Here is a 24,892-nt window from a genome sequence, read left to right on the forward strand (position 1 = left end):
CTACTATGTTTTTCAAGAACTCTAACAATCCAAGCAGTCAGCATAGGAGATGCTCAATCCTCCCTTCATGCTTCACAGGAAATGTGTGTTAAGTAGTTTTCAGGCTGCTCTCTCAGATGGTTTTCATTACTACCAAGATATTTAATGACTATAACATGTGAACTGTCCCAGGAGCCTCTATGTACATTCAAACATGTCAAATATATAAAGAAACTAGGATGTACTAGCACTAGGGAAAACCACATTGTAGGTAACAGTCAGCTCACCTTCCTGCAAGCTCTTACTACTAATAAAAGCCATTTTCTCAATGTATAACATTATTTATTTTCTGATTGTGAACATTTGGGATATTAATTTGTAGCTATTGGCTTACAATAAGAGCACACTTGGTTTTTACTTTTGTCCCCGTGGTCATTACCATTTTCCCCTCCTGATATATTTATCCCCTACCTTGCTATGACCAGAGATCAACAATATCTCTCAACCACCTGAAAGCAACTTATGGTTCATCCATCTGTTGAATTGTCTGTTTCCTTCTGTTTCTATTTTATCTTTCTGGTGCTAGGTGGTTCTCATAAGTCCTTTTCTTCTCAGACTCACATGACCCGGAGTTCTAATCCTTCATGTCTTATCACTGTTTACAAGTTCTTCATGACTGGCTCATCTCTCATGTCAACTACTTCATAAACAATTTTAAAAGGCACCAGCTTTGATCTATAAGATTGAGTATTATGTAAGACATGTCTCCTGGTGTATGAGATATGAGTACACAAAGCTTATCTGACATGCCCCGAGTCCCAAACATGCCCCTCTTCTGAACTCTAGAGTCATGATTTCACATATTTGGATCAATGTGCACAATCTCTTGAATGTTTAAATACAAAAGATTGTTACATCCTATCTTCCAGCTAAATTGGATTTTTTCCAGGAATATTATTTGTGCACTGAGGGAGTTGAAGATTAGATAGTTATAGTTTTTTTTTTTTTGTTAACAAAATCAGAGAAGAAACTCACTAAGTGGTGTAATAAGTATATAAATTTAAAAGATATCAAAAGATAGCTTTCGGTTGATAATATAAGTTAGGATAGTAAGTGAATTAGGTACATTTTGGACTCACTAAAATAGGCTAAATAACAGAGTTTTTTGTCTGAATCTGTCAAATGTTAATGGACTAGATACCATTAATGTGATTCTTGACTGTGTGTATTGTATATCCTTATTGTACTTACTGTATATAGTTTTTCTTATATTAGTTATAACCTTCTTTTATTATTTTAGACAAAAAAGGGAAAATGTGATGATATATTGTACACCCCAATAAAACTTATCTAGGGATCAGAGAACAGAGCCAGCCACTAGATTAGACATAGAGGCCAGACAGTGATGGCATACACCCTTAATCCTATCACTTGGGAGACAGAGGTCTCTCTGGATCTCTGCCTTAATCCTATCACTTGGGAGACAGAGTTCTGTCTGGATCTCTGAGGGTTCAAGGCCACACTAGGAACAGAGCCAAGCGTGGTGGCACACACCTTTAATCCCAGAACTTGAGCTCTCATGCCTTTGCTTGGGAAGCACACATGCCTTTAATCCCATGAAGTAAATGGCAGGGCAGAAAAAGGTATATAAGGCATGAGGAAACAGGAACTCGCTGTCTTTAGACTGAGGATTTCATAGAGGTGAGCTAGTGGCTGCAGCAGTTCACCTGAGTCACATTCGGATGAGGACTCAGAGGTTTTCAGTCTGAGGAAACAGGGTCGGCTGAGGAGTTGATGAGGTGAGGTTGGCTGTGGCTTGTTTTGCTTCTCTGATCTTTCAGCTTTCACCTCAATAATTGGCTCCAGGTTTGCTTGTTTTGTTTTTTTTTATTATTAATAAGACCATTTAGTAATTCATGTTACACAAGCCTCCTTAAATCCCCATCTAAATCCCCACTTCCTCTCTAAAATACACAGACCTTGGTAGCCTGGCTGGGTAACTAGTCATGGACTTTCTGTCAAGGGCTGGACTCTGTAAGAAAGCCTGAAATCACAGCAGAAAAGGAACTGACTCACAAGGTACTTTGAGAGGCCAGGGAAATGATTGACAGTAGAATGCTTGTCATGCAAACTTGAAGGCTTAATTTCAATTCCCCAGAACCCATGCAAAAATCTAGGCATAGCAGTATGCCAGAAATGCCAGGATGGTCAAGAAAAGGCAAGAGGACCCCTGAGTCTTGACAGTCATCTAGTCTTTGTGAAGTGGTGAGATCCAGGTTCAGTGGGAGACTCTTTAAAAAAAAAAGTTAGATGGAAAGATTGAGAAAGACACTCAACTCAATGTGAACTTCCAGCCACATGGATGTACATGTCAGTACACACATGAACATGCACACAGGTGTACATACACTTTAAGACAGTTTATTTAATTTAGTTTTGATCCTTTCACTATCCAAGAGTAGCCTTATCTGTCACCTGGTTCTAAATGAATCATTTAAAGTTACAGCCACTTTTCATCCCCTTTGGGCAGTTATTGTCCCAGTTCCAAAGTCCTGGTGATTCTTATGACTAAGTCAGGTTTGTTCCTGAATTAAAGTTTCCAGAGATCCAAAGCTATACTTAGTAAGAATATGCAAATTGACATATGTAGATCCATTTGATCAAAAATCATCAAAAAAATGATGATTTTCAAACTGCATTTCAGGTATTGGAACATTATCTATGATACTATAATTTACCTCTTATTTTATTTTATTTTATTTTGATAAATTGATCTAAATATGCTCTAGGTAGTCACTGACCAACAAGATAGGCACTCTTCACATATGAATATTTTAAAAGTAAATAATTACATTCCACGTGCTAATTAGCCACATATGATTGGTAGTGACCATATCAGAGTGCATGCTGGGACATAACCATAGTGCATGAAGGGATATTTCTATTGCTGTGGAAAGTTCTACTGGAGAATCTTTCTAAACCATGTACTAACCTAGAGCAGACATACAACTTTGATCTCAGTCATCATCAGTGCCAACCTTAAAATGATCACAATTCTTACAACTTAAGGGAAAAAGTAACCAAACAGTTTCATGTGTAAAAGGTGCATTCACAGCTACTGGGTTTCTGTTCCAGTGACCCCTGAGTTTGCTGTGGGATCAACAGTCCTAGATATCAGTATAGGACCAATGCTTTGACTTCAACAGTGCTGAGTTTACCAGAATACCAAAGTGTATAATCCAGGATCCTCCAGTCAGTGTGAGACCTGAGTTTTAACTTGCAGAACTCACCAATGTTGTGGAATAATTGCTTAACTATGCAAAAATGTGTTACAGTTGTTTAACTATGTAAAGTGTTGCTTTTTACCTTGCCTGCCTAAGGCACCTGATTGGTCTAATAAAAAGCTGAATGGACAATAGGGAGGGAGGAGGTACAGGTGGGACTTCTAGGCAGAGAGAGTAAGTAGGAGGAGGAACTTAGGCTCGGAAGAAGAAACAAAAAGAGACAACAGGGAGACACCAGGGTCTAGACAGACAGACATGGAGAAAGCAGGAAAGTAGGACATACAGAATAAAAGAAAGGTAGCAAGTGCCAAGGCAAAATATAGAGGAATAAAAACAGGTTAAATTAAGTTAAAAGAGCTAGTGGGACAAGTCTAAGTTAAGGCTGAGCACTCATGATTAATAATAAGTCTCTGTGTCTTTATTTGGGAACTGGTTTACAACTCAAAGAAAATTCCAACTACACACCTGGAGATATGATGCTAGTAGTCCCAGGGTTCATCACAGGAGCACGGCACATGCTCCACTGTTCTCAGAGGTCACTGCAGGACCAGAGTTTTGGCGTCTGAGGTTAAAGAGATGCCCTAAGGACCAGGGTTCTAACTATAGCTTCCAGCTAGTTCGCATAGCTCAGCAAATGACAAGGGCTGTGACCCTCCTGCCACCCTGGTGCTCAGTATGTGTTCCTGTCACTTGTCCTGCTGTCCCCTCACTAAGATCAAATCATCTCAGTGGTCCCACCCAGGAATCAACATCAAGACTCACTAGTCTCCACATCTGGACATGACATCATACTGACCTTTCTCTGGAGGACTCACAGAAAGCAAGACAACCAGAGTTGGAAATAAAACTAGAAGGAAAACCCATTCCAAAAGACATGCAAAATATGATAAGGAAAAAATGGACTATGACACTACTACCAGTCACAGCCCATCTCCAATGTCCCAACTATCCCATAATATAATCCAAGGTTACTGCATAGCTGACACATCTGAGAAAGAATGTAGAAACGTAGTTTTAGGAAAATCAATGGCCACATAGAAAACCCAAACAAACATATACATAAACCATGGAAATAAATCTAAGACCTCCACAAGACAGTCTCCAAAGTAATGAAACAGTGAATTGGAGGAAAAATTGCAAAATGTGGAGAAAAAAATCATCAAGGGAACTAAAAAACCCATTAGGCATGACAGGGGAAGAAACTTCATGACACAACAGACTCCACATTCAGAGCATCACTAGAGAATACTTTCAACACTTAAACTCCAAAAAGCTATAAAACCTAGAAGAAATTGGTGGATTTCTAAATGCACATGACTTAACAAAATTAAAGCCAAAAGATATAAAAAACTCAAACAGACCTATTACAAACATGAAACTGAAGTTATAATCAAAAGCCTCCTCACCTATAGAAGCCTGGATCTCACAGATTCACCACAGAATTCTCTATTAGACTTTTAAGGAATATATAATACCAACACTTCTAAATTTGTTCCACAAGATAGAAAGAAAAAAAAATGCCACAAAATTCATTTTTCAAAACCAGTATTTTCCTGATACTAAAACCAGATAAAGACAACAAAAAAGAAAACTACAGACCAATTTCCCTAATAAACATGGATGCAAAATTTCTCACTAAAATACTTGCAAACAGTACTCAGGAACACATTAAGAAGATCATACATCATAACCAAGTGGACTTCATCACAGAAGTACAAGGTTGGCTCAGCATACACAAATCAGTAAACATAATCCATCATATGAAGAAATTTAAAAACAGAACTAATGCAATCAAGAAATGCAAAGTCCGCCGCCGGGCGGTGGTGGCGCACGCCTTTAATCCCAGCACTCGGGAGGCAGAGCCAGGTGGATCTCTGTGAGTTCGAGGCCAGCCTGGGCTACCAAGTGTGTCCCAGGAAAGGCGCAAAGCTACACAGAGAAACCCTGTCTCGAAAAACCAAAAAAAAGAAATGCAAAGTTCATTTGATAGAGTTCAATATACCTTCATGATTAAAGTTCTGGGGCTATTAGAAACAGAGAGATTGTACCTCAAAGTGATAAAGCTGCATACAACAAACTATAGCAAACATTATAGTAAAGAAGGAAAACCAGCATTTTCCTTAAAATAAAAAATAAGACATGTATGCTCATTCTCACCTCTCTGATTCTGTATAGTGTTCAAATTCTTAACCACAGTGATGAAGCAAGAGAGAGACATAAAGGAGATGAAAAGGAAGGGGAGAAGTCAAACCATGCCTACTTCCAGATGGCATGATTTTATATTCAAAAGGCCATAAAGAACCTCCCAGAAAACTTTTAGATATGATAAACACTTAAATAAAATTGTAGGAAACAAAATAAAGATTTCATTTATGAAGTAGCCTTCATATAATCCAACAAATGAAGGAATGTAGAAGGTTAAAAGTTCATTCATGAGAGCTCACAAAAAAGTGCATTGGACTAAACCTAACCAAGTGAGCAACAGACTTATAGTGAAAACTTCCAGAAATTGAAAAAGGGAATCAATACTCAACAACAGAAGGACTTTGTATGTTCCTGGACTGGCAGAATTAATATCATGAAAACAGCTATATTAACAAAACTAATTTGCAGATTCAATGCAACTGCCATCAAAATTCTGATCCCATTCTTCACAAAACCAGAAAAAAACATCCAGGATTTATATGGAATCACAAAAGACCATGAGTAGCCAAAAGCACCCTATAGAAAAATTTAAACAGTAGAAAATATTCTTTCCAGTACCTGAACTCAAACTGTGTTTGGGCATATGCCCAAAGGATTCCATATCCTCCAAATACTCTTGCACACCCATGGTTATTGTTCTATTCACAAACGAGGAAATGAAGCCAACGCAGATGTCCATTAACTGATGAACAAATAATGAAAATGTGCCACATATGCACAATGAAATTTTATTGTGATAAAGAAACTTAAAATTATAAAATTTTCAGAAAAGTAGCTAGATCTGGAAAGTACAATTAACAGTAAGAGAGCTGAACTAAACTCAAAACTGACAACAATACATCATTTACTCCCCTGTGCAAATTCTAGTTGGAATATTTCGTCTGCCCAACGCATTTGACGAACTGGAAAAGAGGTGTTGAGCACATGTGAAGAAGTAATTATTACAGTGGGTCATGGTGTGCACCGTGAATGCAGGAGGAAATGATAACACCAGCAGGAGAGAATAAAAAGGTGCCAGAGTCAGGCAGCCATTATTCCTAATGGAGGTAAAAGTCAACTTTATTAGCAACCTTGAAAGGTATGAAAGACATCACATTTATGCTTGGGGAAACTAAGACTCGAATATGCTAACAAGCTTTTCTAAAGTGAATAGATAGTCAGAAATCAGTAAGGCTTTCATCCCAACCTGAATATTCAGGCTCTAAACCCAGTTCCCTGCCCTGATGTAATTAGCCCTAAGGCCTGCCCTTCGAGGACTTTCATCCTCAGGCAGTAATTCTAACCCAGGGTCAATTAGAATTCCCACATCACTGTCAGTCAAATGTTGTGGCAGCTCATATTTTATTTTGATTTTATAACACTGTAAATCCCAGTTTTCCAGAGTCGCTCTTTACTGTTATCAGAGAGGGCACTTCCCTTGAAACTTTCTAGTTGTATCACTCTAAGAGTCTTGTGCTGTGGACAATAGAGAATACAGCTCACACTTCCATAATCCACTCATCCTCTATTTCAATAATTCCCCCACACACACCCTCTTTCCTCCTTCTATACTCTCTTCTGATGTATCTTCACTCATTTTCAGACTTAAATTTTAAGCCTGTAGTTTGGCCATTTCTCAGTTCTACACGTCAACTGCAGCTTCAGTCAGCGGCACTTTGGAGCTGGTACTGTACAAACTGACACAGTAAATGGCAATAAGTAAGAACCGATACAAATATGTCTGTCATCATTCAGGAAACTGTTGCTTAAGTCAGCCAGTTCTCATTTTGATAAAGTCAGAGGACACTGAATGGTTCTGTTGTCTTCCAGGTCGTGTGCAACCTTCTTTACAGCATCCATTTGCTAAGACTTTAAACCTTCGGGCGTTGGGAGATGCTCTAAAGCCCAGTAACACCGTGCTTTCACCTCTTAGAGGACATTTGCCACACATAGAAAAAAATTCATCAAGAGCAAATTTTTCCCAAAGTTATGTCTTGGAAATAGTGTTATTAAGGAATGAAAGTTTGTTCCAGAGGAAATAAAATAGCACCTCATTTGAAAATTGGAATGCAGAACTCTGACTGTCCTCGGTGGCTACACTCACCAACCCAAGGATGATCTATGTTCGAAGATACACTTATCTTGATATTTTTCCATTTTCATTTTATTCCTAAAAGGTCTTATTTGGTCTTATTTTATTTCAGCTATTCTGCCTGAAATTATTCTCCTCCACTTACTTCTGAGTTCTCAACAGCTTCTGTACTGGCTTTTCCTCTAGAGTACCAGTCCTCTACCCCTGCCAGTCCTGCAGAACTCTTCTCCTGTTGCCACAAAGTGTCTTTTTTCCTCAAGCCGCAGACACTGTAAATGTGAAATACTGCTGCACAGACACTACAGCCATTGCATCTGTGTGATTAAGACAACTTAACTGCTGAGAGATGCAGGCCCTCAGACAGCTATGAAAACAAATCCAGTGATAATTGTAAGCTGAGAGAAATAAAGAAACCCTGCATTACCTGTTTGCAGATGACCATCACTAAGAAGTCAGTGCTGGAGAAGGGAGATGTCATCAGCAGTGATGGGGCAGAACTGACAAGCAGCACATCTACAAAAGTAGTGTTGAACCACGGATAGAAAAATAATATAAAGTGCACATTTCAAATAGAGAGAGATGCACATACAAGGGGCCCATCTGGAAGCTCATGTCAGTCCAATGAACATAAAAATGTAAGAAGGGGATAGCATTCTACAGTCCCCAATAGCAATATTTTTTCATTTGTGCATTAACAGGACAAAGCAAGAAAGAACTCAACCCCATCCCATACTTTATACCCTCACAAAGAGGCTGTCTCAGAATTAACTACCACAAATACTGTTTTCAGGACCAGAAGCAATTTTCATTCTTCGTGCTTTTGTTTTCTGCTACTTTGCAGTACTGGAGTGAGTGAGTCTATTTCACAGGAAAGTGCTCTGTGATATTTAATGAGACTTTTTATATGGCAGGCATCTTGCCAAGCACTCTACATGTCTTATGTTATTTAAGGTTAGCAATAAGTCTATAGAGAAGATATTATTATCTCTAGCTTGTAGTTTTAAAAACAGTAAGACAGTAAAACAGTCAAGATCAGTAGGCAAATTCTGTTTCTCTAAGAGCTACATGCATGTGTATGTGCACACACATATACACACACACTTATATGTGCATACTAATCCTTTCAAAAAGCTTTAATAATATATAAAAAGCTAATATTATAAATATGCAGTCCTGCTAGAAATGGGAATACTTCTTTGTAGCTTGAAAAGTAGCAAAACTAAAGACCAAATGAGTAGATGAAAAGCAGTGGTTTATAAACAGCAATGCTTTGGCTAAATCTCCCACACAGGTCTCTGTGTTAAAGGCTCCACCTGTAGTCCATAGCATTATTGAGAATTGGTAGAACCTTCAAGAGGGGCCACATAGGGAGATCTTAGATAATTGAGGTCTTCAAGTGAACCTGAAAGGGATGGGACTTCAGTGCCCTCTTTTCTCTATTTGCATCCTGGCCAAAGATTAATGCTTTGCTATATCAAAAGCTCCTGTGATGATATACTCCCCCAAGCAACGACTATACCTTAATCATGGACTGACATACCTCTAAAGCCATGAGACCAACTAAGCCTTCTCTATGAGTTAATGTATGTGCCAGTTTGCATTCAGTCTGTGGAGATGATGTAGCATCATAATGAAAAGTATAGCCAAGAAAAGCTGCTTACATCATGGTGGCCACAGAGCAAAGAAAGAATGAAAAGAACAGAGAGAAGATATACCCTTCTAGAACATCCCCATAGTGAACTGCTTCCTCCACATAAGTACCCAATCTCCACCACCTCCCAATAATGTCATTAACTTACGACTGCATCAATATACTAACCCACTTATAGGATTAGAGCTCTTATGATTCAATCACTTTCTGAAATCCTTCATCTCTAAACCATAATGATATACAGCGAGCATTATTAGAACATCAGGATATTTACACAATGAGGTATTTACTCTGTCATCAGAAAGAATAAGGTCTTGTCATTTATACCAAATGAACAGAACTGAGAAATTTTATGTTAAGGGAAGTAAAGTAGGCACAAAATTCAAATACTGAATATTCGCAGCTGTGTGCTGAATGTGAAAGCATTGACCCCAAAGAATAGAGCAGGATGTGATTGATAGTAAGGATGATGGGAAGGACTAGGGGGGTTAGATAATAGATATCAAAAGACAGCTAGATAGGAAGACTATGGCTTCTTCTTCTATAGAGCAGCAGGGTGACTACAGTTTAAATTACCCATTATACACATTGAAGAGCTAGAAGGCAGGAATATAAAGAATCCTCACACTAAGAAATAGTGTCACTAAAATATATTTTGTAAGAAGCTGAAAATGCAAGTGCCCCTTTCTGATTGCTACACATAGTCCATGTGTCCTAAATTACCATAAATATGTGCAATTTTATACCACCTAGGATTGTAAGATAACATTTAAAAGCTGGACTGGTAGTTGTTAAGCACTCAGGAGTCAGACAGGCAAATCTTTGTGAGTTCAAAGTCAACCTTGTCTACATAGTGAGTTCCAGGTCAGTCCTTAACTCTAATAAAAGAGAAAAAGAAACATCAAGCACATATTACCAATATCAAGAATGAAAGCATAAAATCAATACATATTTTATATCAACAATGTAACAGGTAGGGAATGTGTAGCCCATGTGTGAGGCCCTGGGTTCAATCTCCTAAGAAAATGTACTGGACAAGTTCTTTAAAATGTAGAATATAACAACTATAGCAAGAGGAAGCAGGTACCCTGCACAATAACACGTGTGTCAAAGAAATTAACACATAATTTAAAATATCTTGCCTCGGAGTCTATAGTGGTAAATTTGATTAATCAATAAAGAAAAAACATTTTCATATACTTTTAAAATTTTTAAGAAGTAAAACCACTCTTCAATTTGTTTTAGAACCTGACAAAAGCATTGAAGAGAAGCTGCATTCTGAAACCCCTCATCTACAGACAGACATGTGGAAACAGCTAACAAAATACAGTAAGTCAACCCAAAAGACACTTAGGAGCTTCATAAGCCAGAAAAGGGAAAAGCAAACCCAGGAATAAAGGAAAAAGTATATAATTATCTCAAGAAATACAATGGAATATTTAGCCAAAATTCAATGCTGATTCTTGGATTGAAAAATCTCTCAGAAACTAGACGTCAAAGAAGGATCAATTTCGACACAAAACATCTACAGTTTTTGTCACGCTTGCTGATAAAAAATGGATACTTTTGTCCCTAAAGTCACAGATAAAGGTTAAGTATATCTGGTTTCAGCATTTCCATTCAACATTGTGCTAGCGTTCACTATTAAGTACAAAAAATAAATAGAATGTATAAAGATAGGGAAATAAAAACAAATAAAACTGCTTTTATTTGCAAATGAAATAAACATATACCTAGAAAGTTCAAAGGATTCTAATTAAAAAAAACTATTAAATCTACTACATAAATTCAACCAAGTCCTAGAATTGACACAGACACTTTTAAAAAAGCCGTTCTATTTGTTTATAGAAGCAACAAATACAAGAGGTAGAAAAATGTTTTAATCCATACATTTTGCAGAAGCATAAAAAAGTCTAAAATACCTAGCAATAAATTAACAGAAGACAGAGGAGCTCACTATTTAGCAAACTTCAGAATTTTGTTTTGAGAAACTGGAAAATTAGTAGGTGAGAAGGCATACACAATGCTGACTTAGAAGATTCAGTTATCAAAAAATGCCATTCATCCCCATATTGATCGATAGATTCAATACAATTCCTGTTAACAGCCAAGCACATTCTTGATAGAAATTTGCAAACAAGTACTAATTTTTTATAGAAATACAAACAACCTAAAATAAAAAAGCAGTTCTTGAAAGTACAAATCTGATAGGAACACACTGTCTGATTACAATTCTTACTGTGTGAAACTATAATTAAAATGGTTTCATGATGACTAAGCCCTGAAGAAGATAAATACATAGAACCATGCTGTGTCCATTCTCTTGTAATTGAAACATTCTCTCCTGAAAGTTAGAGTTTTGCCAGGCTTAGGAAACTAAGAAACTATATAAGGCTCAGGAAGGTCCTAAATTTATAAGATTCCCAAGACCCCTCCCCAAAGTAAGAAGAGCAATAAGCAGCTGCTGGGGAGGGGAACCCCCTGTGGGAGCAGTTGCTGGGGAGAGGATCCCCTGTGGGAGCTTCCTTCAGGCTGTGGGGAGAGCACCACAGATGCTTCCATCTCCAGTCACAACCCATGCTGAGAACAGCCACCGTTGAATCACTCATATTACTATAAGTAACTCTTCACAGATATTCCTCTGATAAGCTAAATGAACTGCCTGTTCACCAAAATATACTCTGGTTGAATACTTGGGTCTATCATTGCTGTTATCTGTAGTGAATAGATGTTTGTGCACCTCTCTCTAGGAAAAACCATAGAACAGAACAGAATAGTATCCAAAAATAAGTGAGGCATGCAATGGTTTCTTAAGCATAGTTAATGAATGTTAAACATAAAATATAAACTTAGAAAGATTTTAAATTTCTGCTCATCAAAAAGCATTTTTTAAAAAAGGTAAATGGACCAGAGGCCACACCAACACCTAGATCCCCAACCCAAGCCACCCAACTCCAACCTACATGTAGGGTGGAAGCGCCCTACTCTACCAGAGGCCACACCAGCACCCAGATCCCCAGAAGCCATACCACATCCAGAACCTCAGAGGACCCCTGGCTAGACCAGGGGTCTAGTCAGCTACTTGGCTGCCAAAATTCCAGGCCCCAACATGGACAGAGACCCTCTCCTCAACCACAGACCACTAAGGCAAGAAGACCAGAAAGGAAACAGAAACCAAGGGACAAAACACCCATCCAATAAAGACAAACTCAGAAATCAGCACCTAGACTTATCATCACTCCAAACCCAGATGCCTAGTCACCAGTGTAAGAAAACAATCAACAAGCGCCAGGGTAAAATGTCACCACCAGAGCTCAGCCATCTTACAAGTCCTAAATATTCCAACAGAGCTGAAGTACAAGAAAACAACCTTAAATCGAACTTTGTAAAGATAATAGAGGACCTTAAAGAGGAAATGAATAAATCAATTAAAGAAGTTGAGGAACAGATAAACAAAAAAAATGGAGGAAATTAATAAATCCCTTACAGAAAGCCAAGGGGGGGAAAACCATAACAACAGTTGAAGAAAATGAATAAAACAGTTCAAGACCTGAAAATGTAAATGGAACCAACAAAGCAAATACAAACTGAGGGAATTTTGGAAATGGAAAATCTAGGTAAGCCAATAGAAATGACAGACATAAGTATCACCAACACAGTACAAGAGATGGAAGAGAGACTCTCAGGCATAAGAGTCTATTGAAGACACCATAGAAGAAATAGAAGCACTGGTCAAAGAAATTTTAAATCTAAAAAAAAAAATCTCTGACACAAAAGGAAATCTGGGACACTATGAAAAGAACAAACCTAAGAATAATTGGAATAGAAGAAGGAAAAGAATCCCAGCTCAAAGACCCAGGAAATATTTTTAACAAAACCACAGAAAAAAATTTCTAGTCTAAAGAAGGACATGCCTATAAAAGCACAGAAAACATACAGAACACCAAATAGATTAGACTAAAAGGAATGTTTCCCCCCACCACATAATAATCAAAACACTAAACACACAGAACAAAGAAAGACTATTAAAAGCTACAAAGAAAAAAGCCAGATAACATATAAAGGCAGACTTATTAAAATTATAACTGACTTCTCAATGGAGACTCTAAAACACAAAAGGGCCTGGACAGCTGTGCTGCAGATTTTAAGAGACCTCAGATGCCAGCTCTGATTATTATACCCAGCAAAACTTTCAACCACCATAGATGAAGAAAATGCAAGATATTTCATGATAAAGTCAAATTTAAACAATATCCATCCACAAATCCAGCTCTAAAGAAAGTACTAGAAGGAAAAGTTCAACCCAAGGAAGTTAACTACACCCACAAATATACAGGTAACAGATAATCTCATTCCAGCAAAACCTTAATAAAGGAAACACACACACACACACACACACACACACACACACACACACACACACAACTAACACCAACAACAAAAAGAACATAATAACAAGAATTAAGAACCATTGGTCTTTATATCTCTCATTATCAATAGACTCAATTCCCCAATAAAAAGACACAGACTAACAGAATGGATTCAAAAACAGGATCCATCCTTCTGCTGCATATAAGAAACATACCTCAACATCAAAGATAGGCATTACGTCAGGAAAAAAGGGTTGAAAAAAGATTTTCTAAGCAAATGAACCTAAGAAAAAAGCTAGTATAGCCATTCTAATATCTAACAAAATAGGAGGAGTAGACAGGAGAAAATAATGAAACTCAGGTCTGAAATTAATAAAATGGAGACAAAGAGAACAATGCAAAGAACTAATGAAACAAAGAGTTGGTCATTTGAGAAAATTAACAAGATAGACAAACCCCTATCCAAACTAACTACAAGGCAGAGAGAGAATATCCAAACTAACAAAATCAGAAACAAAAAGGGGGAAATAACAACAGATGCTTGGGAAATTCAGAGAATTATTAGGTCATACGCCAAAATCCTTTACTCCTCAAAATTGGAAATCTAAAAAAAAAAAAAATGGATTTGCTTGGTAGATAACACTTACCAAACTGAAATGAAAATCAGATAAATAATTTAAATAGAAGTATAACCCCTAAGGAAATAGAGGCAGTCATTAAAAGTCCTCCCCTCCCCCCAAAAAAAAATTAAAGCCCAGGACCAGATGGTTTTAGGACAGAGTTCTTAGAATTTAAAAGAAGACATAATACCAATACTCCTCAAATTATTCCACAAGATAGAAACAGAAGGAACATTCCCAAATTCATTTTATGAGGCCACACTCACCCCATACCCAAACCACACAAAGATTCAACAAAGAAAGAAAATTACAGACCAATTTCCCTCATGAACATTGATGCTGTAAAAGTAATCAATAAAATATTTACAAACCAAATCCAAGAACATATCAAAAAAATCATCTACCATGATCAAGTAGGCTTCATCCCAGATACTCGGGGATGGTTCAACAAACAAAAATCTGTCAATGTAATCCACCACATAAACAAACTGAAAGGAAAAAAAAAGACCACATAATCATCTCATTAGATGCTGAAAAAGCTTTTGACAAAACCCAACACCCCTTCATGTAAAAGTATTGGAAAGATCAGGGATAAAAGGGACATACCTAAACATAATAAGGCAATTTACAGAATGCCAACAGCCAACAGCAAATATCAAATTAAATGGAAAGACACTCAAAGCAATTTCACCAAAATCAGGAACAATACAAAGCTGTCCACTATCTCCATAACTATTCAATATAGTATGTTGTGGGATGTCTTTCTGTGTGCTGTGAATATTTGTCACTCCCATTGACTAATAAATAAAGCTACATTGGCTTATGGCAAGGCAGATTGGAGTGAGGTGGGAAAATCCAAGAGAGATAATGAAAGGAGAGTAAGGTGAGACGCCAAACTGCTATCCAAGAGCAACATGTAATGGGATGCAGGTAAAGCCATGGAACACATGGCAATACATAGATGAATAGTTATGGGTTGAGTTAAGTTATAAGAGCTAGTTAGCAAGAAGCCTGAGCCATAGGCCATATACTTTACAATTAATATTAAAGTTCTGAGTGGTTATTTTATAACCATGACCACAGGGCCAGGCAGGACCAGAGAAACTTATGGCTACAATAGTACTTGAAGTTCTGGTTACAGCAATAAGAAAACTAAATGAGATCAAGGGGATAAAATTGGAAAGGAAGAAGTCAAAGTATTGCTATTTGCAAATGATATGACAATATACATAAACTACCCAAAATAGTCTATCAGGGCACTCCTACAGCTGATAAACACCTTCAGTGAAGTACCTGCATATAAGATTAACTCAAAATATCAATAGCCCTCCTACTGATTTATACAAATGACAGACACCCTGAGAAAGAAATCAGGAAAATAACAGCCTGACCAATAGTGACAAACAATATAAAATATCTTGGGATAACTCCAACGAAGCAAGTGAAAAACCTGCATGACAAGAACTTCAAGTCTTTGAAGAAAGAAATTGAAGATGATATCAGAAAATGGAATGATATCCCATGATCATAGAATGATAGGATTAACATAGTAAAAATGGCCATTTCACCAAAAATAATCCACAGATTCAATGTATTCCTATCAAAATTCCAACCACAATTTTTTTCAGACATTGAAAGAACAATACTGAACTTCAAATGGAAAAATAAAAATACCCAAAATAGGAAAAATGATCCTGTACAATAAAAGAACTTCTGAAAGTATCATCACCCCCAATTTCAAGCTGTACTACAGAACTATAGTAATAAAAGCCACACAGTATTGATATAGAAATAGTCGGGTTGATCAATAGCATCAAAATCAAAGACCCAGACACAAATCTTCACACCTATGGACATCTGATTTTTGACAAAGAAACCAGAAATACACAATGGAAAAAAGAAAGCATCTTTAACAAATGTTGCTGGTCTAATTGGATTTCGGCAATGCATATATATCCATATCTTTCACCTTGCACAAAACTTAAGTCCAAGTAGATCAAAGACCTCAACACAAAACCAGATACACTGAACTTGACAGAAGACAAAGTGGGGAATAGCCTTGAATGCATCAGCACAGGAGACATCTTCCTGAATAGAATACCAAAAGCTCAGGCACTGGCACTGACAATTAATAAATGGGACTTCATAAAACTGAGAAGTTTCTGTAAGGCAAGGAACACTGTCACCTGGACAAAATGATAAAGGCCAGCCTGGTCTACATAATGAGTTCCAGGACAGCCAGGACTACACAGAAAAACTGCTGTCTCTTAAAAAAAATTGGGTACAGATCTAAACAGAGAAGTCTCAACAAAGTAATCTCAAATGGCTGAAAAACACTTAAAGAAATGCTCAGTACCCTTAGCCATCAGGGAAATGCAAATCAAAATGAATGAGAGTCCATCTTACACCTATCAGAAAGATGTAAGATGTCTAAGATGAAAAATACAAGTTACATCCCATGCTGGTAAGGATGTAGAGCAAGGAGAACACTGCTGGTGAGAGTGCAAACTTATATATAGCCATTATGGAAATCAATATGGAGATTCCTCAGAAAACTGGAAATTGATCTACCTCAAGACCTAACTATACCACTCCTGGGCATGTACTCAAAGAACACTACCACATCCTACCACAAAGACACTTGCTCAACTATGTTCTTAGCAGTTTTATTCATAAAAGCCAAAAACTGAAAACAACCTAGATATCACTTAGAATAAAAAAGAAAAAAAAGTGGTATATTTACACAATGGAGTATTACTCAGCTGTTAAAAAAATAACATCGTGAAATTTGCAGGCAAATGGATGGAACTAGAAAAAAATTATCCTGAATAAAGTAACCCAGAACCAGAAAGACAAACATGGTGACTGACAGAAAAAATTTGGAACATATATACACAAGAAAATATCTGTAACAAATACTGAAGATCTAATTAAGAACAGGCAAAAGAATTTGGGCAGGCTCTTTAGAAAGCCATGTATGCAGAGAAAATATCTGCAGATGAGAGGATGTTCAATTTTTGTTCGTCCTTGGATATGCATTAAAACCAAGAGCTCTGACTTCGCGCTCACAAGGACAACTACCACTTAAGGATGGCTTTATGACTATGCTGAGGAGCTTCACCTCAGAAGCCAGGCAAGAACTTGAGGTAGTGTTGCTGGCTCTACAACCAGGGTCCCACTGTCTCTGATCCTGGGGCAGGGGGTGAATAGATACAGAACCAACAGCACAGGCTCTGGGAGACTACAAGCAGTTTCCTTTATTAAACAAAGGACTGAGGTATGTATGTGTGTACATTCTGGCAGGCTCTGCTTCCAGCTGATGTGGTGTTTCCTGGTTGGCTCTCGTTCTCGGTTGTATGTCAGCAGTGGTCATCTTGGGGGTCTGGTTTTGGGGTCCTCTGGATCAGGATACTACTCTGCATGTCAGAGCTCTTTGATTGCTTAGGGCATACCCAGTGCTTTCAGCCTTACACCCTCCCTGGAACCAGGAACAGAAACGGTAGGGGAAAGCTGCTTGCTGGTTCACTCTTGCTTGCTCCTAGCATCTGCTCATCTAGCTCTATTACACATGCCAGGCAACCTATTTATGGATGGTTCTTCTCACAGTGGACTGGCCCCTCCTACATCAATCAGCAACCAAGACAATGCCCCACATACCTATGCTCAGCCAAACTGTGACCTAGGAATCCCCTAACTCAGACTTTCTCAGATGATGCTGGACTGTGGCAAGTTGTCCTAGTTTGTCATCTGTTGCTGTGATAAATACATGACCAAAAGCAACTTGGGGAGGAAAGGGAGCTTTTTCACCTTACAGGTTACAGTGCATCATCTAGAGAAATCAAGGTAGGAATCAAGTCAGGAACACTGATTGCTGGCTTGCCCAGTGACTCATGCTCACAGCCCAGACCCATCTGCCCAGGAACCGTGCCGCCTGCACCAGGTTTGGCCTTCCTACATCTAGCATTAATCAAGTTAATGTCCCAGAGCCGTGCCCACAGGCCAATATGATGGAGAAAATTTCTACATTGAGATTCCCTCTTCCCAGGCATGTCCAGTTTCGTTAAGGTAACAAAAACAAGACAGCACTCAAGTTGACAGCTGAAGCTAATAAGAACAGGGCCCTTCAAATCTTTGACATTTCTTTGTGCATACATATGTCCCTGCATTTAACACATTTTATTAGAACAATCTCTTTTCATTTCCTTCATCATCTTATTATATGCTACAAAAGACAGTGGATTAAAAAAAATGTATCACCCAGCATACATCACAAGTCTTGACCATTTACAGGTATTTCAAAAGTATTTGCTGAACGCTCTTACTGTTTCACCATGAGAAGGAGTGACTTTCATTTTAAGAAATGCTGGCAGAATATCCTGTTGATGATGTTACAGAGAAGATCATAATGAGTTCCAAACAAGTCAAAACCATAGTCCTAGAACTTGACAAAGATGGCCCATGTAAGCTCTATTCCAGGATGTGTGATGCTTACCTTGATGGTTTCAATTTGATTTGTCAATTATTTGTTTGACTTTGGGTTCATACATATCCTCTTCCGCACATCCTAGAGAGTAAGATTCTAGAATTAATTTCTTTTATAAAAAATATTTATTTTTATTTTTAATGTGTTTATTTGTATGTGCATGTGTACATGAGAGTCCAAGTGCCTTCAGAGGTTATAAAAGGTTTTATATCACCTAGAAGTGAAGTGACAGGTGGTTGTGAGCCACCAGACTTGGGTGCCAGGGACTAGACTCAGGTCCTCTGCAAGGGCAGTATGTGTTCTTAACTCTGAGCCATCTCTTCAAGCCCTAAGTTTATTTCCTTAAAACAAATATTATGTAACTTCTCTTTCCCATGTAAAAATATCCCTCCTCCTTAGCTCTAAGTTATTTCTAATAATGATTTCATACTATAGTATAGTGCATACCATATATTAATTTACATAACTCTAGATTACTATAAAAAAAAAAGAAATCTAAAAACTCCAACAACCAAAAGAGGGAAAATGCAAGATCATTTTACTTCAACTCATCACTGCAGTGGCTGGTTCCAAACTGCTGCTTAGGGCTGAGCTGGTGCCAACACCCCTAACATGAAAGTTGTCCAGTCCTTGTCACCCCACCGGGAACTGGGGAGAGAAGGAAGCACGTGTTTCAGTTAGGGTTCCTATGGCTGTGATGAAACACTAGACCAAAAGCAAGCTGGAGAGGAAAGGGCTTATTTGGCTTATATTTCCAGATCATAGTCCATTATAGCAGAGGTCAAAACAGGGACTCAAGCAGGGCAGGAACCTGGAGACAGGAGCTGATGCAGAGGCCATGGAGAGGTGCTGCTTACTGATTTGCTCCACATGGCTTGCTCAGCCTGCTTTCTTATAGAACCCAGGACCCAGGACCGGCAGCCCAGGGCTGGCACCACCCATTAGGGGCTGAGCCCTGCCCCATTGATCACTAATTAAGAAAATACCTTACAGCTGGATCTCATGGAGGCATTTCCTCAGCTGAGGCTCCTTCCTCTGATGACTCTAACTTGGGTCAAGTTGACACAAAACCAGCCAGTACACTGGGTGCATGTGGCAGGTGTGCACATTCATTCGGGAATTAGCGTGGGTCATGCCCACTTGCACTTCAGGGGCAATGGTTGACTTACAAAGCTGCGATGCCCTGGAAGCACCAGACAAGCAACCATGGTTCAGCTACAGTTTAAGCAAAAGGAGAGAGGCTTTGGTGGATAGCTCACACGATTTGCTGCATGTGGATTTACCAGAATTTGTGGCAATTCTTCTCTAATACTAGCTCTGTATTTCTTATTTGTCCTTACTACTAGTATTGTTATTTACACTGATTACGGGATATGGAAGTAAGTTTCAATAAACATGTTTGCTTTGCTCTCCTCTTCAGGCTGTGACTCAACTCATTGCATTTCTTGTTAGGACATAGGTAAGCAGGCTCCCCTTTCTCCATCATTCCTGAATCAGCAATAGCTATAATCTGGTGTGATCGCTCTTTCCTGTGCCTCTCTGCTGAATGTAAATCTGTAGCTCATCACTAAATTTAATTTACTTTTCCATGACCACCAAAAACCTTCCAATGCTGTTACATATACTTATATAGTCACACATACTCTTCTCTGAATTAGCTCTTTGTAACCCTGCCTACCTCTCCAGCAGCTAATGTGCCTTTCTGCTATTGGTTTTATCTTGCTGAAATTACATTTTTAAAAATGAAAGTACAAAAGATTTTGTAGCCTTGAAAAGTTTGCCTTTCAGATTTATCTTCTCATCCCTCTCTCTACTTTGTGAAAATCACTGGCCCTGGCATATTCAGCAGGGCAATAATGTCTCAAGCACGGCAGAATGTCCCCGAGTTCTCCTGTAAACCTTACCATGTAATCCTGGCCTTAGACTGATTTTACAAACAGAATAATGGATCCTGCATGCTAACATTTCATTTAACAGTTTTAAAATCTGTTCACAAAAATTCGGCATCAACAAGTCTTTTTGTCAAGAAACACAAAATCCTCTGCCTTCTAAGTCTCTACCGTGCCAGCACACAAACTGTGCAGGACTGTAAATCCTGTGGGAGTAAGGTGCTCCATTCTCTAGTCATGAAACACAAGGCCCCTAGTCAAACATAGTGTGTGGATTTGAGGCTGATATGCTAGGCATTTGACAAACTTAATTTGTTCCCTCAGGAGATGTAATCAGCATTGCAAAGTCTCTCATACAACACTGGGGTGAGTTTGCATAATCTTCCATTCAGCATTCAGAAAAACCCCTCAGCAGAGTACATCCCTGAGACTGAATAATTATGTCTACCTTTCTTTAGAGAGCTCAGAGAGGTTTACAAGCCAGAATTAAGCCAGAGAGCATTTATGAGGCTATGAAGTGAGGGCAAAACACTGTTTTCTTTTTAATGCACAAAGAGCTGGGTAAGAACTGCTGAAGAGTCAATGAAACAGCTGGTTAAAGACAGAAGTGCTGATGTCAGGGAAGACTCCAGCCATAACTCCTCTCTACCCTGGTCATTTAAGAGGGCAGCTGCTCAGGCTCTCCCTCTCTTAACAAATGCAAGCAACATAGAGACCCTACATCGGTCCAGCCAGCAGGTAATAGGACAGTATCACTTGAGTGAGCTCCAGCTTACTCCTTTCAAGGCACTGTCACACAAAAGGAGAGGAAAATTAAAATCTTTTTGCAAGGCTTGTTATCTCTTTCTGAGAAGATGAGAAGACTCAAGTTGGAAATACTATTAAAATTGGATTTACCATAATTTGACTCAAGTAGGAAGATCATTTTAGTTTCTTTATGAAGATAAGAAAAGGGGCACTATTTAGAATGGCTGACAGAATTCAATAGACATTTTAAAATATGTACAATTAGTAGAAGATAGTTTTCTTGCCAAGCAGTTAGAATTTTTGCTACATTTAATTGTTATAATAACTATCAAATTATATATAACTAACATGTTAAGAATGGTAATAATGAACATAGCAATACTCTAAATGTCTGTGGTATCCTTACAAATTTTACAAAATATGTAGACGCTGAAGTATTTATTGTAGGAATTTTAGAATGTGTTTTTCTTCAGTGTTTCCTTTAAGCGTTGGGGAAATAAATTGCTCCTCAAATCTTCTAATGTTTTTCAAAATGTTACCCATCCTACTAGGCATCAGAGAAAGTCTGTGGGTTCTACCCTAAAAAGCACCTCCCTCTGCATTATTTGCAAGTTTTCAATTTCCTCTCTCATCCTGGCACAGTCCGCACTGCCCTGGGCCTTTTGTCTTCACTGGTAACATTTTAGGGAACTTTCCCACCACCAACCAAAACAGGAACTTGACAACACCCCTATCAAAACTGACATTTACATCAACACCTCTCAGGATGGATTATAAAATCCATGTGACAATATAACTAGCATCGAATTCCAGCATCTGCGTTTTCTATACTTATGTATCGTTTGTTTTCTGAGACAGGGTCCCATGTGTCCCAGGTTGGTCTGGAACTTGCTGTGTAGCTGGGAATCCTCTTCTGATCCCGTGTCTTACCTCCTGCATGGTGGGGTAACTGGCATGTGTCGCCAAGGTCAGTTTCATGCAGCTCAGCCCAAACCTCGGCTTCCTCTCAGCTAGCGGGTGCTCTGCCGACCAGGCTATATGCCCGCACTGCCTGTTTTGTTTTGAGCATTATCTGTAGTTATGTACAAATCCACAAGTAGACTGGAGAATCTGTTCTGAAAATAATAAAATATTTTAGATATACTATCTATAACAATGGAAAGCTCTCCTGGCACAGTAATATTTTACTAGAAAATTCGCAGTAATATTGTTGTGGGAAGCCAACAGGCTTTAAGATTAGGGCAAGGTTGTAAGCAAATACAAATCAGTGTATTAACCAATAAAAAGAAGATGATATTCTACTTTTTCTAGGTTATTCTTTATGGAATAAAATATAGATAGCCAGCAAGACAGAGATTGGCATTAAAGTCACTTTGATAATATGTTAAAGTTTTCTTCTTTCTGTAAGCGGTGATGAAAACTTTTCCCACATAAACCCTTTTTTTTTTTTTTTTACAAATTCACATATAACATATCTTGCAAGCATTTAGACTCACATTCAATACTTACACTTTTTTACAAACTCACATAAACATTTTCATCTACCTACTTATACCTAAGGAAACTATAAGATTACTTAAGCAAATACACACACACACACACACACACACACACACACACACACACACACACACACACACATATATATATATATATAATTTTACAATACCATTCAGTTCTACATATCAGCCATGGGTTCCCCTATTCTCCCCCCTCCCATCCCCTCCCCTTACCCCCAGCCTACCCTCCATTCCCACCTCCTCCAGGACAAGTCCTCCCCCCACATAAACTCTTAGAGATTCTCCTTTTCCAGGCACAGTGAAGGAACTGAGTTATTTTAAGACTCATGACTATTCTAGCATTTCATCTTCCTGAAGCAAGAAGGCTCTTTAGTGATCAGTTTAAGAAACATCCTCTCCTCCCCGTAGAGCTTTAATTTTGGCCGTTGCAGTCATATTCTCTTAACAAAGGTTTCTTTTCTGGGCCCTGTGTGCATGACTCCCATTCAAGGTTTTATGTTCTGATCTGATGTGATTTAATTTACTACAACTCCACTCTCAGCACTATGAGATGGGGAACATTTCATTTTTAACAACTATGTAGCCATTTTTAAACTCTTAAATGCTTTAACAGTTTTTCTTCAAGTAATGATTTCCCAGAATAGCCCTTTAGTCATAGTTAAGCTTTGCTTTTAGAAATGTGTAGAAACTGGAAATAGTCCAAAGAAGAGCAGTCAAAATGAATAAAGGGACAGAAAATAAATTATCTTGGAAAAAGTTGGAGTTAAAAATGGAAAGCAAAGGTATTATATAGTGGGTCTAATTCACCAAACTCTCCTGCAAATCAACATTAATGGGTTTGCAAAACTGTCATGGAAAAATGAGCACACAAACACACAGACATACAACACACACTTCTCAACACACATACATTCTCACACTCTCACACACTTCTGAACCACAAGAAGCAAGAAGCCCCCAAGGTCTATCCCTAACCTTGTGATCTATCTTGAAACTTAAGATCCACAACATTTGAGCTAATCAGGTAGTATGAATGGATGTTCTGAGGATTGTGAAGCTTCACTTCCAGAGAATCTCTTTAAAATTATTTGCTTGAGTATTAATTTCACATCCAGTTATGCATCATTAAGACACCCTGGTGTCTGTGAAAATCATATGACTCTCAGTGCCTGCTGTTACCAGGGGAAAAGGAGGTCAAAGCAAAGTTATGCTAGTTTCTCATCTCAAGCAAACACCTGTCCTTATTCTCTGAGCAGCAGGAGAGACAGCTATGGAAGCAGAGATGGAGATGTCTTCCTAGGAGTCAGGGAATCACCAGAACCAAAAAAAAACAATCCCAGAAAATGGTCCCGAAACTCTGACTTTCTGTTGATTCACTCTATGGAAGGACTGGCCAATCACAGGCCAAGGGGGGATGTGATTAAAACCTTAGTTCCTTGACTCGATTCCTGCTGCACAGTCAGACATTAGCTGATTGATGTCACATAACCCACTGCTCCTCTCGTGATCTTTCCCCAGGCCAGTAGTTCCGGTAAACACTCCACCTCCTTAGTAACTGCTTCTAACAGCTTAGACCTGAGCACTGCAGTCGGCCATATTGATTTTATTAGCTTTGGGCACAGCTTTACAAGTAATCCCATTGTTAAACTCTACCCAAATTACCCAGTTTAAATTACCATAGACTGTAATTATCTGGAGTCCTGATGGTATAGTACACCACCCTTAGTTATAGAATTATACCATGTATTCAATGAACATGGACACTTACACAAATGTTCCCCTAAGCTGGAGAATTATGTTTTATCTACAGTCCATTGTGGTGTTGGACATGAAAATTAACCTAAAATAAAAATAAACTTCACTAGGGAGGGAACTGCGTTGAGGGAGTTAGAAGAATAGACGAGGGTAGATATTATTGTGTTTAATTGTATACATGTATAAAGTTCTCAAAAGCAAAGAAAAATATAAAAAAAGGAAAAATCAATGAAAATAGACTTCATAAAGTATTATCTTGACTAACACAAACATTAGCTCTCATTTTATTTTGTATATCTCAAGATTACCCTGTTCACA

The sequence above is a fragment of the Peromyscus maniculatus genome, chromosome 7 (genome assembly GCF_049852395.1).
Source record: "Peromyscus maniculatus bairdii isolate BWxNUB_F1_BW_parent chromosome 7, HU_Pman_BW_mat_3.1, whole genome shotgun sequence".
Lineage (NCBI taxonomy): Eukaryota > Metazoa > Chordata > Mammalia > Rodentia > Cricetidae > Peromyscus > Peromyscus maniculatus.